Below are 18706 nucleotides of genomic sequence, written 5' to 3'. Positions count from 1 at the left end.
GACAGCATTTAGGGAACAAATTAGACTGGAAAGAAGCAGGCTAACTTCAGATGGCTTGTGCATCGTTCGTGGTCTGTGGCTATAAAGCCTAGGATCTTGGGATACCTGAACCAGGGGAGATCTTAGAGGCCCTGTGTTCCCTGTTTCTGCTATAGATGGAGAAGGAATGTGTCTGAGGAGGCATGTGACTTGCTTGCCTCGAGCTCCAGGCTCCAATGACCTGAGTGCAAACTGGCACCCAGGCCTCCCTCCTCCAGGACCGGATTCGCAGATGCGCAGATGCGATGCAAAGCTCAGAAGGGCCCAACGGTGTGCTGCCCCAGAACCAGCCTGGGGCTGCCTCACCAGAACCAGCCTGGGGCTGCTGCACCAGAACTAGCCTGGGCTGCTGCCCCAGAACGAGCCTGGACTGCCGCAGTTCCCCTCTAGCCAAGGTCTTCACAACAATAATCATTTCTTCATACTAGGAAGCCTTTGCATTTGGCTCACAGAATCAGAGAAACAGGATAGCAATTGGCCGACACCACCGCGATCCCTGGACCAGCCCCACAGGTGGATAAGACCGTCCCAGCGTGATTTTCTAAAGTTAACGTAGTTCACGATCAGGCAGCAATCTGGCCAAGCCCATGTAGAGCTAGTACTAGAATACTTCGACTCCATTCCATGCCCTTTATTACCAACCTCTTAGATTGCTCCCATCCCCAAGCTACACAAACATGTGAGAGGGCTGGGGACCCTCCTGCCTCCCCTTCTATTTACCATGCGTCTAATGTGTCTTGTGCATTGAATAAGTAGTCAGCTGCAGGTCATTTTCCCCCAGGAAAACTTGGCACTGCAGTGGGACGTGTGAGGTGGGCAAGCTGTTCATGTCTGTAATAGTGCCTGGTAGGGCCTGGCAGGGCCTAGCAGGGCCTGGCAGGGCCTGGCAGGGGGTAGATAAAAACCACTGCTCTTTCCAGCATGGTCCCTTGGTGCAGCATGCTCTTCCAGGCCCTTGCTGCAGCTTTTTCTCATTTCCCTACACCAGAGTGGTGTTTCTGAGCTGGGCGCTTCCGGAACCGTCTCCTGCTGACAGTAGAAAGTGCTGCAAGCTGAGCCTGGTTAGAAGCAGCGGAGCGAGCAACTGAAGAGCCTGCTCCACAGCCCCCCCCCCCCCCCACACACACACCGCTGCCACTCTGTCCTTTGCAAGGACTGAGCCTGAGTCTGGTTGAGGGTTGGAAGAAAGATACAAGAGGGGGAGGGAGAGAGAGAGAGAGAGAGAGAGAGAGAGAGAGAGAGAGAGAGAGAGAGAGAGAGAGAGAGAGAGAGCCTGTTTAAGGCCCTCCAGGAAGCCACAACTAAGACCTGACTTCTGACTTCTAAGGTAACACGGGGCCTCTCCAACGTACCTAGCTCTAGCAAGAACTAACCTAGAGATGTCCTGGCAACCTCACGGGCTAGATGAATGGACTCATTGGTTGTCCCCTTTCAAGCCTTTTAATGCTGTTTTGAACTCCTTTTTTTTGCCTTCTAAATAGCAGAGCATAAGTCAATATAAATTTGCCCTAGTCCCTAAAAATGTTTACCTGCCTAAAAACATGTCTGCTTTTTTGTGTGTTTAGACAGAAGTAGATGAAAAGTCCATGACTCTCCCACACCCATGCACCAGGCATGAACCGTGGGTACACTCTGTAACAGGAAGCTGCCGGTTTTCCATTCCAGAGACCTGGAACTCACTCAGCAATGTGTCGTTGGCTAGCTCCAGTCCTCGCCACATTCCACTGCTGAGCGCCCAGTCACCTGGGCTGTGAGGAAGCAGCCATGGGTGAGGCCAGGCTGGCAGGACTACAGGGGTCCCTTCACCAGGTCTAATGGCTTCTGAGTGAACCCAGGCTGCCTCTGCCGGCCCGGTCTACTCTGTAGCCTGTTGCCTTTGGATCCACACAGTGCAGACGAGAGCTTATTTTAGAACTGGAAGGAGAGCAGACGTATCAATAAAAGGCCAGGGAAGGAACAATCCATTCAGTGGTTTTAAAATATCTCTCCCTTAACAGAAAAAAAAAAAGATTATTTTTATTTCTTAAAAAACAACTGGTGAATTTCTCCTCCAAACAGTCAGAAAGAGAAGCATAGGAGACTTAAAAATTAAGATGTATAAAAGGAGGCTAGAAAGATGGCTCAGTGCTTAAGAGCACTTACTGCCCTTCCAGGCCCCAGAGTCTGATTGCCAGCACCCACTTTGGAGCGCTCCTGACCTCCTGTAACTCAAGCTGCAGGGGCTCTGACGCCCTCTTCTGGACTTCTTGGGCACGGCACTCACCCATTTATTTGCATAACTAAAGTTTTAAAATCTTTAGAACCAGGTTGGAGTTGTGATGGGGTTGTCTCCTCTTCTTTCCCTTGTCCCTGCCTGTCAGACTCTGAAAGCGATGAGCTGGGTCACATGACCCTGCTTTCTTGCCCCTCTTTTTTTTTTTCTTGCCCCTCTTTTAAGGGGTCTCCACACCGGTTCCTTTCCTTAGAACCTCCGTGCATATCAACCACGCTCATTCCTTCCTCTCCACTCTCTGCTCAGATGTCACCTGGTCAGAGGGCTCTTTTTGAACCACACCGTATAAAACAGTGGCATCCATCACCCTTCCTTAGCCCTCCCCTTACCTTGCTTTGTGTTTCTCGAGAGCTAGAAGAGGTTTCCCTTGTTAAGCATTTACTCGGTGTGTGTCTTTCTCTGTAATGCAATCAGCCCAATGGAAACACTGCCTGTCATGGTCACATAGTGTCCCCTGTATGTCAGACAAAGACTGGCATACAGTGTTTCTAATGTCTCCTGAAGAGGAATGGGTTTGGTACAAGGCCCAGCTTCAGCCAGCATACCACTCTGACTCCAGTCAGGCTGGTCCTGTACACTTCCTCCAGACCCTACCTGGGAGCCCAGAGTGCTTCCCTGACGATGCTGGGAGGTGGATATGCTGTCCCTTAGAGGGTCATCAGGAGCAGATGAGGCCAGGCACATGAAGGTCCTAGCCGCCCAGTTCATGGGCTTTTACCTGTGGTTCAGGCTGGCCTCGAATGCAATGTGCAGGACAGGAGCCCTTTGCCTACAGACACTTTGACTTCCGATCACCTCTCTTGTGCTCGCTTCTTTGTGATCTGAATACTTCCCACTGAAAGCGTGGTCTTGGATCAGCAGCAATGACTTCACCTGGGAATCTTCTGGAAATGAAGACCCTCGGGTCCCACCCCAGCTCTTGTGCCCTGAATTTGCAATGTGATACCATCTCAGAGGACACATGGCCTGACTGTGGTTTACTGTGCAGAGCAGCTCTTGTGTGTCCACTCTGCAGAGGAAGCTCTCGAAACACCGCCTTCTGCGGCTTCACTGTCGCACTCTCTGGACGTGCAGACGCACCTGCCTCAAATCCCTTGCCTTTGTGATGGGGTCGGAGATGGGAGGAAAGAACAGAGCAATGCCAGAAGGAAGTTTCAGGAGAGATTTCCAGAATTAGAGCTTCTCTGCCTCGTGTACACCTCTGATGTTGCTTATTCCTGTGCATTGACAGGCAGCTAATGTTTGCCTGCCATGACCAGAGAGGCTGGGAGTCACACAGTGACTGCAGAGGGACCATCATAGAGGACCCCCCTCTCTCTGTCTCTGTCTCTGTCTCTGTCTGTCTCTGTCTCTCTCTCTCTCTCTCTCTCTCTCTCTCTCTCTCTCTCTCTCTCTCTCTCTCTCTCTCTCTCTGTGTGTGTGTGTGTGTGTGTGTGTGTGCATCTCCCAGGTGAACCTGGGTCAGTACAGGCAGCACCTTCTGGGATTGGATGGAGGTAAGATGTATCTCTATCCTTAGCTCTGATGGTTGCAACTTTTCTCAGCTTTCACCAAAGGTGGAGCAGTTAGGATTCCCAGTATGTCCCCCAACTTCTGTGGTGGTTGTCTGTGAAGAAGGCAGAAAACATCCAGAATAGCCTAGGGAGGAGACCTGACTCCAATGCCTACATAGGCCTCCCCACAGGCAAGTGTTATATGAGTGGCAATATACCCTGCTTTCTTTCAGCTAGGCTGAGATTGAGTATTGATTTGAACAAAGTTTGTTGGTAAGACACAGAATATTAGCCAAATTCCAGAATCAGGTAGTTTGGTGAACGTGTGTGTGTGTGTGTGTGTGTGAGTGTCCAGATGGTCCTTGAAAGCAAAGGTAAAAAAAAAATCCATCTGCCCTCAGACAGCTCCATAGTGTGAGAGGTTGAAAGTTTTGTTCTTTGAATTAAGAGTCTCACATTCTCTTTCTAAACTCCATGTTCATAGCTTTATGGCCTGGGCACGAGCCCAGTGCCCTTCCTTCACCAGCAGCTTGTGGGATTGTTCAGACATCTCCCTGCCAGAGAAAATCGATCCTCTGCCTCTGTGCTTCTTAGGGCTTTGCAGGGGATTCTGGAGCTCTTGGGGGTGTGTAATTGAATTTGAGATGGGCTCTAAAGAGGAGTCAGAGCAAGAGCAAGTATTTGCAATCATCAGATTTGCCTACTTGCACTCACGTGGCTCAAAGTGAGGTCTGACCCTGCCCCCTGTCTTCAGGGTAGACAGGATAACAGTGACCCATAGCTACCGAACTGCTACCACATCTTTCTGGCTCTGTAGACAGATAGCAGTGACCACTCTCGTGTCTGCTGGACTCACGGAGGGTGCCCGGTGATGATCCAGACCTGGAAATATGGATATAATTGGTGCGAGAGGTCCGCGACAGATGCAATCAAGAAATGCAATGTCAGGGCTAATTGCATTAGTGTGATTTGGCAATAAGGAAACCAATTAATTAGTTCTCAGATAGTTATTAACAGGAAATGAAGAGTGAGCATGAAGAAAGGTCCTGTGGGGGCAAGAGCAAGCTGGGAAGGATGCGTCTTTTCCTTCAAATCAGTGATCTTCGAAATTACTCGGGGAGCTGCTAAGTTTGCAGAGGTCTTGGCCCCAGCCCCAGAGACTGAATTTTCAAATCTAGGATGAGGTAACAAAATTTGTGGGGTTCCTCTTGTGGAATTAAAAATGAGCCCAGGTCCTCGTACCAACTAGTTATGCTATGTCCCCAGCCCCCGAGTTTGAGGTTTGGATAACTATAACCTGGTAAACATGCAGATGATCTGAGGCCCTCACTGACGGAAGGCCAGAGTGGAAGGCTGCATCCAAAGACCGAGGGAAGGAGGGGCTGTGTGGCTCTGGGTACAGAGTTGAGGGTATGGGGGTGGGGGGATCTGACGTCAGATGCCCAGAAGAACCTGAGCAGACAGTGCTGTAGACTTTGAGATGATGCGGGGCTCTGGTGAGCAGGAAGCCTGACTCCTCTTCCTGCATCTAGGGTTTCCAGGCAGGGTGATGTCTCACTGTGGTGTCATCCACTGGACCCCATCCCCATGGGATGAGTCATCGGACGAGACATGAGATTCTGCATGAGTGCTCATGGTCCTTACTGGGGGGGTCTCTGGTGATGTCTCAAGTCTGCTGAAGGCCCTGTGTCTCCCTATCAAAGCTAAATCAAGATCTGCTGCCTACTTGGGAGTGGATTTTCTGGTGTCTTCTGTAGGTCAGTAAGAGCTAGAGGAAGGGTGGTTAGGAAGGGAGGAAAGAGTTAGACCTACTGTGTGCTGGGTTCTAGACTCCACACTCTTTTTGTTTTTTTTTTAAGACAGGATTTCTCTGTGTAGCTTTGAGGCTGTCCTGGAACTCTCTCTCTCTGTAGATCAGGTTGGCCTTGAACTCACAGAGATCCGCCTGCCTCTGCCTCCTTCCCGAGAGCTCAGGTTAAAGGCGTGTGCCACCACTGCCCGGCTTAGATTCCACACTCTGACTTGACAGGTGGGTACCATTTGTCTGCATTACAACTGAAGGAGAAGCCCAGAGAGGTGAGGTGACCTGCTTACCCTACACAGCCAAGGTCTGGCAAAGGCTGACCTCACACTTTTCTCTACCCAGCTCCCGCAACTCACAGTCCACTTGGTGACTGTAATAGGAACCTCGTGTCCCATGCACAGCTGCCCTGAGTGGGGTGGGGGCACTGTATTGGCAGAGTGCCTGGAATCCCAGAACTCATGGGTATATCTGTGCCCTCTGTCAACAATCCACCCTTCAGTAATGTGTGCACTGGCTGCCAGCTGCTGTCACCACAGCCAGACCCCACACCCACACAGGAGAGGGCTTTGGCCGAGGGCATGGTGGAGCAGGAGGAGGAAGTGCCCTCCAGAGGGGCTTGTTGCAAGGCCCCTGAATGGCTCCATTGAGGTACCCAGGCAGGGCGACAATGGGTCTGTTGGGGGGCCCTGGCCAACAGAGGTGAGAGAGGGCCTGGGCTGGGCAAGCAGTGCTGGCTCAGAGGCCAGACGCTGACTTCCAGGGCCGCAAGCCAGCGCCTCTGACGTGTTCCAAAATGCCAGCTCTGCTTAATGGAGAGCAGCTGGGGCAGTTGGAGTTGTTCCCCGTGCCAGGAAGGCATTGTGAACCCAGTATACCGGCCGTGGTGCCGCCACTCCTCCCTGCTGCACTCTGAGCCCCTTCCCGGGCTGTGTCCTGCACCATAGCCACCAGGGACTGTCGATAGCCCTTTCCTGTGTCTCTTTGGTCCTTGGGGGCAACCTTTCCAGCCCCATGGAGAATATAGCATCCACTCTTTCCCCCCCCCCCAAAATACAAAAAACCTGAAACACATGGGTGGAGTGGCCAGATGAAGTACAAGGCACATCATTAAATTTAAATTAAAATAAAATAAGTTAAAAATTATGTTTACATAGGTTGGCTTCTTGGGAGTCCTTGGGTCACCTAGTTTGTAGAAAGGATTGCCTCTGTCTTTTACCTGGACACCTCCCTAGGGGCTACCTGGACTCAGTTGTGTTTGGGTCCCGAGTCTTGAACATCGTAGATGTCCTGGTATACCTGCCTATTGCCAGGCCCATCTGCAGGGTCAGAGAAAAGGGAATCTGTCCATTGCTAGTTGATCTACCCCATACCAGCCATCCTGCCATTGTTGGTTGGAAATCTGAGGGTTTTATGACCCTTTTATACCTTTGTTTACTGAGGTCTGCACAATTACATTGGTTTTATTGTCCTGAACATAAAAGCCACTTTGAAACAATCAAGGACTTTTGGGGAGAGACTGGGTTGTGTCTCGCTCTAAAGAAGACCAGTTTCAGCCACCTGCAGTCCCTCTAAAGCAGGTGGATGCTTGCCCTCCACCAGGGTCAATTCTGGTTTCCAACAGTGACCTTGTCTTGCCCCTGCCCAAGGGATTACTGTGTGCTCCACGTTTCAAAGGAATGGAGAGAGGCAGAGACTGGTGGCTTGAGCTGGGTCTTGGGGCCTGAAACTGTAGCACCAGTTTGGAGTCTAAGTTTGTTGGCCCAGAACCCCTGCCACGCTGCCACCCTTCTGCCAAAGGCTGCATGCTTTAAGGGACAACAACCAGAAGCAGGCATGGGCCTGTCTTTGAGTTGCAATTAGGGACATGATGTGTTCTACCTTCTGCATGGGTAGATGGGGCAAGATCTGCCCCGTCTTACTTCTTTTCTTAAAGAACACACTGGATGAAGAAAGAAAGAAAGAAAGAGAGAGAGAGAGAGAGAGAGAGAGAGAGAGAGAGAGAGAGAGAGAGAGAGAGAGAGAGAGAGAAAGAGGTAGGGAGGGATGGAGGGAGAGGGAGAGAGAGAAAGAGGGAGGGAGGGAGGGAGGGGGGAAGGAGGGAGGGAGGGGAATACATGACTATTTCTAGGTATGGTGGAGAAGAAGGTTTATCGTAGATATGAGGGAGAGCTCCATCAGGGGCATTTGGAAGGGTCCAGAGTGACCTATGCAGGGCCATGTAAGGAGGGGTAGGGAGAGCAAGAGGAGCCGCTGACCAAGAAGGGTGGCCTGGGCCAAGAGATTGGCTATGAGAGAGGCATAGCCAAAATGGTTGAGTAATATAGGAGCCAGAGAAGCTGGGTGAAGGAGCAGCCCAGCCCATGGGCTAGAGAGTTAAGGGTAGGGGCTGGGGTACGGCAGCCTGGAGGAGCCTGTAACAGGTAGGAGCTGAAGGATGCTGGGAGAACATGACTCCAGAATACACTTTGATATGTTAGTAGGCATCTCAGCCATTTGTCCCGGATTTGAGACCTAGCATACAGCAAAAAGAAAGAAGGGCTCTCAAGACAAGAAGAGCCTGTCCAGGCCCGGAGTGGCCCTGGTCATCACGCAGTGAGGATGTAAGGCTGGCTAGAGAGTGAGGACCTTGTAAGCCAGGCAGGGATGCTTAATCTCAGACCCACAGAGGAGACCTGTGATGGGCTTCTGAACAGAGGACGGGCAGCCCAGTTTGGAAGGGTGGAGGCTAAGGCCTGGCCAGGACGCTGTTGGTGTCTGGAGATGCTGGTGATTCGGAAGACTGGAGCATGGTATGGAGCCATGGAGACAGGAGGGTGACCCTGGAGATGGGGTAAGAAGGCACTGGGGTGGTACAGGGGCAGTGAAGATTACACCCTGCCCCTTACTCAGGTGTAAATCCAAAGATCTCCCCCATTTAATGATCACACCAATCTTACAGCAAAAATGCTTATATCAGCCCCATTTTATAGATAAGAAACCAGAAGCCTGTGGGGGTGACAATGGTCTGAAATAGGGGTGGGCCCTGAAGCAAGTGGACTCGATGGGGCTGGAATGTTTGAGAAGGACCCTTGTGGTAGGCAGTGGCAGCTGTGAGCATTGCCCCCAGGGCCTCACTGAAGAGTTCTCAGAGCATGAGGGTGGGGACTGGGCTTGGCAGCTGAAGCGAAACGAGAAGGGAGTGGAGGAACATGAGGAGCTGCGCTGACTCCGGATGAATGAGCTTCTTGCTCACTGATGGGAACAATGTCCTGCAGTGGCTGTGGGAAGCCAGCAAAGGCCAGCTGGGGATTTCCTACATCCTCTGGTAAGGTAGAAGTGTGCTGTTTGAGTTGAAGAAGAGAACAACCTAATCTCAGGCACATGAATGAGGTCATTGGCTTCAGTCTATGGATATGGCTAAGGTACAGGGGACATTGAATGGGCTGGCTTTTAAAAAAGGGCCCTTACTTGTCAATCCCTTTCATTAGGATCTTCTGCACCCAAACACTCCTGGCTCCCGTTCTGCAGCCCTTTTCCCTTCTCATACTCATGTTCAGCCTGATGTGCGACTGCCTGGCATCTATGCCAGCCATGGATAAGATTCCCTTCTTTTGAGGGTTCTTATGGCTTTTAACAGTGTTTTAGAAGCTTGGCTAGTGAAGGTGCAGTGTGCACAACCCACGGGGCATAGGCAGGGGCAGGAGAGGTTCAGTCCCCTTGTACTGGTCATGCCCAGAATCCACTCTTCTGCCAGATGTCCCACAGAAGGCTATGTTAAGTGGAGGGAGAGCAACCCTCAGCCCTGGTGTCCTGCCTCAGGAGTCTGTTGTCACTGAGCACAGGAGTTCTCCAGAGTTGGGTCCTGGCCTCAAGTTCACGTGACCTCATACAACTCCTTTTACTTCCTCGTCTGTAGCCTTCTTACTTGTGAAGTGGGACCACAGCAGCACCTCCCCTGTGGTGTTGGAAGGGAGAAATCTGAGACCTGTAGCATGCTTTGCCTTGGACCTGGCACATAGTAGGTGCTCACTAAGTGTCCGCTGCATTTGTCCGCTCTGATCTACTCCTAGACACAAAGGCTTCTCTGTGGGTTTGGTGCTGCTCATGGGGCCTGGGAGCACAGCATTGCAGGTTGTCTGTGAGCTTCTCCTGGGCTCCTGCTCAAGTTTCTTAGCTCTCCTGGGAGGGACATGGATGGCAGTGGGGTTAGCTGGGTTATAAGAATAGCACTCTTCCTTCATGTTCCAGTGCACTGCATAGAACCCCACCCCCACCCCCACCCCAGATATCTGCATCAGGCAGTAAAGAGGACCTACACTGTGCCAGGCCTTAGAGTAACTCCTTGCAGCCATCCCACAGAATGTAGCTGTCCTTGATTGCATCTTCCATGGGAGGAAGTGGAACACAGTGAAACTGGGTCACCCTCCTAGAGTCACATAGCTCAGCAGGAGTCAGGACTTGAACTCCTAACCTCCACACCATTCTGAAGAACAGGGTTTAAGCCATTCCTCCTGCTTATATTTGAAAACCTTGCTGGCAGCTTGTGAGTATTACTGCTTCTCTGAGCACCAAGGACCAGAGCCATCTGTCAAGAGGTTTTACACGGGAGCTGGCGTGATGGTTTCAGGGGGAAAACGTGAAGAAATAGCATCACTTTTTTCTCACCCCATGGTAAAAATAACCTGCAGGGATAGAGGAACAAATGGTGGTTGGAGGCTGACATCGCAGGGAGGAAGGAAATGGAATGCCCACCTGGGTGCCACATGCTGCCATCTGCTCAGTGCACAGCAGTGCCAGCCTGACCCTTGGCACCCGTGAGGCTACCAGCTCCTACCTTCTGAAATAGGGGTGCTTCCTTGTAAAGCTGAAGGTCTGTAGAAGGACAGGGAGCAGAGAAGGGCCACAGAGAGTAGTGCCGGTCCCTAGCCTGTTGTCCACGTATAGAATGCCTCCCTGACAGGGTCTGTCATCCTTTGCACCCGCCAGCTCTGGACACTCACTGGGCATGGCTTCTTGTCATGAAACACAGTTTTAAAAATAAACACCATTTGCAGTAATCAGAGAAACTGCGATCAAGTTAACGCATGCAGCATCCTCTGGTGCCAGGACTAAAATAGCTTCCTGTCAAGCAAACCAGAGTTTCTTAATGTTGGACTGCTTCTAGTCCACCTCCTGTTAGGTTTTGTTACTCATCTGAGCACAGGATAGGGACCGGGAAACATCTGTGGCATCCCCAGGGCCTTGGCTCTGCTCGTGTGAAGGTTGAGACCCAAGCACTCTCCTCCCTAGCATGGGCCGCAACATGCAGCCTGCTGACCTGGAGATCCCAGAGCTGCAGTCTGGCTGTCCTCAGGTCTGGGACTCCAGAGGCACCAGTACCTGTGACATATGAGAAGCACATACCTTAACTGACTTCGAAGTAAATCTCAAGCTTAGTACTCTGTTTAGTGCCTAGCGCATCCTGTAATAAGCCGATGGAGGAATGATAGCCATGATGGGATTCGCTTTATGGAAGGAATAACTGAGACGTCCTGGGTATGATGGACATGAGGCACCCAGAACTAATTTATGCAAAGGCCAGGAGTCTATACTCACAATCATTTTGTCAGCCTGACTTTCCCAGCCAACTGGGGTTGAAATACAAGTAATTAGGGAAAATTTTAGGTCTTTAAAACCATCCCAAGCTCCTAGGCAGAAGTCCTCGGTCTGCACTACAGGGGAGGCTGGGCTGGTCCAGTGTCCTCCACCTCAAAAAAGGCAGAAGTGGATTCGGACTCAGGTCTAAGGCCTGACATAGCTTAGCCTGTAGGGATATGAACCCCCTGTCTGGCTCTTCCATTGCACATGCTGATAACCACAACCTCAGGTGTCCATGTGAAGCAGACTTATTTGTTAGAGTCTTCTTTAGGGAGCATCCCTGCCTCAGGATGTGGGGGACACCTGGTAAATGCTTTTGAAGGGGTTCCTGCCTATATAAAAATTCTTGCCGAAGTATGCTTAAACCATTTTGGTGGCTGAGTTCACCATCCCAGGAAGGAACTCCGGTACCAGCCAGGAGGGGTAATCCTCTTGGCCTTTTGAGATTGGCTTGGCCAGAGAGCCAGAACTATAGCACTGAGATATGTCCCGGAGCTTCCGGAGTGTTGGCTGACACCCAGAGTGAGCAGACTTCCAGAGAGTGTCCAGAAAGGACAGGTTGCAACTCTGGGTCAGAGGACAGGCACCCGGAGGATTTCAGACACAGGAAAGAGACAGACATCTCTAAGGGATGTACAAGAAAGCCTGACTTGAAGGACAAAAGAGAAAATACAAGAAAGAGTGTGAGAGAGAGCAAGAAGGGAGGAAAGGAGGGATGGAGAGGAAAGAAGAGGGAGAGAGAGAGAGAGAGAGAGAGAGAGAGAGAGAGAGAGAGAGGAGAAGAGAGAGAGAATGCGTATTAAATATAAACACCTCTGGGCACCAGATCCGAGGCTAGAGTGGGTGACACAGGGAGGAAAAGCCCACACTGTTATAGGTACAGAGGTGAGTCTTGGGACACTGACAGAGTCTCCTGGCTCTTATGTCCTACGGCAGGGAATAGTACCAAGGACACATGACTAGACATGAAGATGGTTTCTTCCTGGGTGAATAAACCTACCGAACTGAGGGGAAAGCATGTGTTCAAAGTGCTGGACCACATGCCCCACGACAGGTCATTTGGACAGCACGCTCACGTTTGTTGATGCTGCCTCTTCTTGAGAGCGAGCAGCTCTGTTTGTTGTACGAAGTGGAGGTGGAAAAGGGGCTTGTTCCTGGTGCTTCTCTGTCAACTGACCCCGTTCAAATATTGGTCTTGATGTTGCTTGTCCCCAACCTGTACTTTACCATCGCAGTACAGTCGTGGCTTTTCTGATACGGTGAGGAAGTCAGGTGTTAGCTTCCCCCTTACAAGGACGAGGGTGGGGCAAGAAGAGAGAGCGAAGACCTCACAGAAAACTCCCAAGTCATGAGCCACGGTTAAAACATGGTAAGACCTGCTGATGGGCGGGAAGAACTGGGTTCCAAAGCCATCTTGCTCCTTAGATGTCCACTTCTCTGTGCAAGACCCTAGCACAGCAAGTCCTTTCCTTGTCTAAAAACTGATCCAACAGGGCTGGAGAGATGGCTCAGAGTTTAAGAGCATTGCCTGCTCTTCCAAAGGTCCTGAGTTCAGTTCCCAGCAACCACATGGTGGTTCACAACCATCTGTAATGGGGTCTGGTGCCCTCTTCTGGCCTGCAGGCATACACACAGACAGAATATTGTATACATTTTATATATATATATGTAATGTATATATAATGTATGTATATATATAATGTATATATATATATATATAATGTATGTATATATACCTGATCCAACACACTGCAGCGGGTTTGTAAAACCGTACACGGGAAGCGCTTTGCAAAAAGCCTGACTGTCATATCGGCACCATGAATGAGGCCTATTAGCTAATTCTCATCTGATTTCTGAAGCCAAAACAGGTCCAAAGTAATTGATCAGAAGGACTGAGATAAGTCGGCACTCTGTCAGCTCAAACCATGGCTGATGGCGGAGCCAGCAGCGATCTGACATCCAAGGAAGGGATCTCTACTGCATGCACTGCCCCAGCAGCCACAGAGCAATCAGATGATTACACGGGCATTCATGTTTGATGAACTCATGGTTTTGAGTGGGTATGAATATATCACATAGAACTGCATAGGCCAGAAGGCTAAAAAGGCTTCGAGCACAGAACTCTGTGTATCTAGAAACTTCTCTAGAGGAGATCTCTTCCTGGCAGGCCTGAGAGGAACCACTGGCATAGGTGCTTAGAGAGATCAGCTCATCTGAGCCCTTCAGCTACTCTGGGGAGATGGCCCTAGCCTGAGTCTCTCTCCGCTCTCCATGTGCGGTAGTCTTCTGCACTGTGTGGCACTGCCTGACCCAGGCAGAGGCCCCAGTCTGAGGATCTACCCAGAGCACATCAGCCTTGTCTGGGCTAGATTTTCAGGTTTTTTTTTAGATGTGGATCTTAAATGTGGGCAACAGATGTGGGAGATGAAAGATAGCCCCATCTGCTCCGTTTCCCAGGAAATATGGAGACCAGAAGTGGATGACAGCCTTGCCTAACTGGGAACTTGGAGAACTTCGAAGGGAGGAAGTGGCAGCCACAGCTTACATAGTCTCCCCAAACCTGGGTCCTAACCCCGCCCCCCGGCTCGGAAGGTGAAGTTGGCAGAGATGCTGGTTTGTTAGAGAAGCCTCAAGAGAGAGGAGAGCACCCGGTCCCACAGACACGCCAGCCTGTGGCCACTCTCTGAGGGACTTTTAATGGCAGTAGGGACGACAGGACAGCTCTTCTGCTGCTTGGGGGACTAACATCTCTGCTCGGCTTTCCTCAGTCATGTTGGCTGTCTGCCGAAGCCCAGGACCACCCTGGGAGCTTGCTAGCTTAGGTCTTGTCCTCTGGGTCACCTCCTAGGAGGTTGCTGGAGGAAGGGTGGTAGCTCAGAGCCCTAACTATTTATTCACACCTCAGTGATGTGAGAGGCAGAAAGAGAGTCGGGTGATCAAGGTCACGTTGCTAGGAAACAACTTTGGGGGAACTCATGCACAACCCCCATTGCTGCTTTAGAAGCCACGATGAGGCCCCTGTGCCCCTCTGCTTTGGGAGCCAATGACAGGCTTTAAGGTGCAGATTGAAGTAAACGGCTAGAGCTCGGGCTTCCCTGCTAGTTCATTCCAATCACACTCTCGCCGCCCCATATGCCCTCTGCCCTTTGGTCACTATTCCAACTGAAAGCTTTCAGAAAACTGGAGTTTGGAAGTCAAATACAGGCTCTTGTCCACTTTCAACCCTCTATAAGATAGGATGTTGATAGCATAGTCGCATATTGCCGTAATTAAGGGCGGTGAAAGCAGGCACCTTGCTCGGGGACGACCAGGATGTGGCTGTGGCTGTCCACAACGGCTTCCAGGAGACCCATTGTCCTATGTGACCCGGCAGCTCAAAGCTCGCAGCTCCTCACTTTGCCTGGTGCATCCCAGGGAGGTTACTGATGCCATGGTCCCCTCCTCTACAGACTGCCCTGACATCAGCCCTGCCTGTCTCTAGGTAATGGAAACAGTTATTTCTGGTATTGCTGCCCCAGATAAGCAAGCAGTCCAGGGTCTAGCTGATCTTGACTGTGCCCCGAGCAGTTCACACCTGGGCTAGAAGCTGCAGTTCTGGATCTGGCTGGGGGTAATACACCTGCAATGCTAGCTCTCAGGAAGCTGAGATGGGTCACTTGGGAACTGGGGGTTATCCTGGGCTACACAACAAGTCCCAGGACAGCCTGGGCTATAGTGAGACCCTGTCTCTTAAAAGGAGAGAAGAGCTACAGCACAGGAGCAAGCATCTCTGAAATGCAGAACCAGAATAGAAGGCAGACAGGCAGAGAGGCTCACCCTCCAGTTTTCCTTTGGCAGCTGTGCTGGAATGCTGTGGCTGCTATCGCCACCTGGTGGGCTTTTCCAGAAACACATGCATGGAGCCTTCTGGCATCTTAAACACAGAGCTTGGATTTCAAAATGTAGGGAATTGAAAAGCCTATTAGACCACCTCACATTGAAAGGACAAAAGTAAGATAAGAAGTCTGGGGGTGTAGCTCAGAGGTGGGGCGCTTTCATAGCATGTGTGAGGCCATCGGGCCCATCTTCAGTACTGGGTTGCGGAATGAGGGAATGGGGGACGAGACTGGAGGGGAAAACAAGGTTCAGCGGGAAAAGTGCCTTGAGCAGAGTCATGTGATCTTGCCTCAACACCTCCACCCCATGTCCAATATTAGACAAGTAACTGGCCCTCTCTGTGAGCCAGCTGCGAAGGGCTTTGCCATCTGCAGAGGACTCTGCAGTACGGCAGATGATGCCCATCGTGGTTGCTGGGGTGAAGTAGGCTAAGAGCTTTTAAGACTGAAAGTTGGGGTCTAGTCTGGAGGTGCCCCCAAGCCCATCATGGGGCAAGTACAGGCAAGGGAATGGCTTCCCCTTCTGCTGCCCAGAGTGTCTGCAGGAAGGCCAGGCACAAGGGGCTTCCCTTCCACTCTCTCCCCTCAATCCCTGCTCACTAATGACCACTGTAGGTAGAGAGACTCTGCTGTGCCTACTAATATCATCTATGGATATTGTGTCACAATTTCTTTGAAGGACCAAATTCTGCATCTGAACAAGAGATGAGACATGTCCCCATCACCGCTGCCACCGCTAGCCACCTCTGTAGGCCCAGTACTGCCATGGAACCGGGAGCTGGACTCACACTGTCAGCCTTGCTGGTAGACAAAGGGCCAGCGTGTGGCAGTACGCACTTATCCCAGGGGCTTCCTTTTTGCTCATTTGTTTTTACTTTCTGTTTTTCTTTTTTTTTCTTTTTTTTAAATATTTATTTATTATGTATACAATATTCTGTCTGTGTGTATGTCTGCAGGCCAGAAGAGGGCACCAGACCTCATTACAGATGGTTGTAAGCCACCATGTGGTTGCTGGGAATTGAACTCAGGACCTTTGGAAGAGCAGGCAATGCTCTTAACCTCTGAGCCATCTCTCCAGCCCCTACTTTCTGTTTTTCAAGACAGGGTTTCTCTGTGTAATAGTCCTAGCTATCCTGGAACTCACTTTGTAGACCAGGCTGGCCTCGAACTCACTGAGATCCGCTTGCCTCTGCCTCCCAAGTGTTGGGATTAAAGGCACCACCACCCACCACTGCCCAGCTCCCAGTGGCTTCTTGATACTCTGCTGCAGCAACTGTTCAGAGTAGTCTAACTCTCTAGATAGCGAGTCAGCCTGCCCCACCAACCACAGCAGGCTTCAAACAAACCAGGTCACCTCATCCTCAGGGCCTGGTGCTGAGCTCAGGTGCTGGGAGGCCTTGTGAGGAATGTCCCCTGCCCAGCCACTGCTGGTGATGTTGGCTTTGCTGTGGCTCTACTGGACTGCTTGTTGGGAGTTGTGATGGAGGTATTCATAGAGATTGGCTCACCGCTTCACAGAGCAGCCCTGGAAGGGTAGCCTGGGCAATCACACCACACATGGAGTAAGTAAATCAGAGAGGGTCAGACACCCAGTGTGTGGATTTGGTTTTAACCCCAAGTTCTGCCTCCAGGGCCTGTCTTTGAGCTGCCTTAATGGCAAAAGAGTTTGCAGTAAGGGACATGGAAAGAAGACCCGATGGTGGTGAATCCCAGGCCTTCACTGAGTGGAGGAGGTGAAGGGCTGTCATCCGGAGCTGGCTGTTAGCTCTCACTCCTTCCAGCTCCAGGTATTTCCTCCTGATGCACATTGGGTCCAATTGGACACACAGAGGGCGAGGGAGAGAGCTCAGATCTCCCAGAAAAGCCACAACTTATTTTTTCTGATATTATCTGTAGTTTTAAATTCAAAAGCCAACAGTTTCAAATAGTTTGCTTTGCTTTTATTCATCACTCAAACTGTATTTGTGTGTGAGTGTGTGCGGTCCCTGCTGACATCAGAAGAGGCCATTAGATCTTCCGGAACTGGAATCACAGGCAGTCGCGAGCTGCCTGATGTGGGTGCCGGGAACCAAGTCCAGGCCCACTGTAGGAGAACAAGGCTCTTAACCACTGAGTCATCTCTCCAGCCCTCAGACAGTTTAACAGATTTACAACACGGGCATAAAACCAACAGAAAACATTCACCTTTCCCCTTTCTCTCCGTCCCAACAATTGCCTCTCTCAACAGGCGATTTATTCCAGAAATGAATGCAACACAAACATGTCCATGCCCCAGCTAGAATAGAGGGATTTCCGTCCCACCTGTGAGGTGAGGGGGTGTCTTAGCACCCTCTCCTTCTTCCTTCCCCTTTCCCCTTCCCTGGCTCCCCTCCGTCTCTGAAGTCTCACATATCCCAACTGTCAGTAGATGACTTCGAACTTCTGACCCTCCTGTCTCCATCTCTCGAAGGCTGAGATTACAGGTGTCTGCAACCACACCCAATAATGCAAATGCCGGGGAGGGACCCCACGACCTTGTGCATGCCAGGTAAGCATTCTACCCACCGAACTACCTCTTCGGTGTCTATGCAGAGACCGTAGCACGAAGCCTGCCTTATTCAGCCCCCCCAGCTATTGCCGTCGACCAGTGTGCTCAGCATCTTTGCACAGCTGTCATGCAGAATTGTAAGACAGTGGGCTTCTGAAAGAACCATGGGTCTGCTTGGGCCTTTTATGTTCGTTTGTTAAATTCTGCCAGATGGCTCTCAGGAGAGATGCACCAGGCTGTCCTCCCAGCAGAGAGCAAGTGACTGATCTCTACCTGTGAGATGGGGCTGGCAGTGAGGTGGGAAGGCTGCATGCCAGCAGAACTCCAGAGGCTCCTGGAAGTTGCTAGGCACCTCTCATTTCAGTAATCGTCTCTTCCAGCTGTCACTGGCCCTGTAAATCTCATTTCCTCCTTGACCAGAGCCACGGTCTACTACTACAGAAGAGCAGTGATCAGACCTACAAGAATGAGTCTCGACCCTGGAGGAGTCAAGAGACATGGTTGCGTTTGTTTTAGTTAGCCTTAGCCGGGTTCTTTTATCGCTCTCATGTGGCCCTCGGTGCTCTTGCTTTCATCGGCCTCTTCCTTCATCACACACACACACACACACACACACACACACTCACACACACACACACTCATACAGATACATACATACACATACATGCGCACACACACATGCACACACTCACACATACACATACACACACTCACACACATACATACACACACATGCACACACACTCACACACATACACACACTCATACACATACACACACTCACATACACTCATATGCACACACACACACACACACACACACACACAATTGGCTTACAAAGATAATCCAGACTGACTCTGGGAGAAGGATTTACCATGCAGGCTGAGGACCTTTGGAGAGGGCAGCAGCTCAAGCCTGCACCCCAGCACTGGGGAAGGAGCAGTGAGAGCTGAGACAGGCAGATCCCAGAAGCTCCAAGGTTCAATGGGAGACCACAGTTGAGGAGTGCAACTCCACACACAAGTATTCAGATGCACACAGCGTGGAGTGGAGGGTGAGGGAAGGAGGGAGGGAGGGGGG

The sequence above is a fragment of the Arvicola amphibius genome, chromosome 12 (genome assembly GCF_903992535.2).
Source record: "Arvicola amphibius chromosome 12, mArvAmp1.2, whole genome shotgun sequence".
NCBI lineage: Eukaryota > Metazoa > Chordata > Mammalia > Rodentia > Cricetidae > Arvicola > Arvicola amphibius.
Note: the sequence above shows the minus strand (reverse complement) of the source record.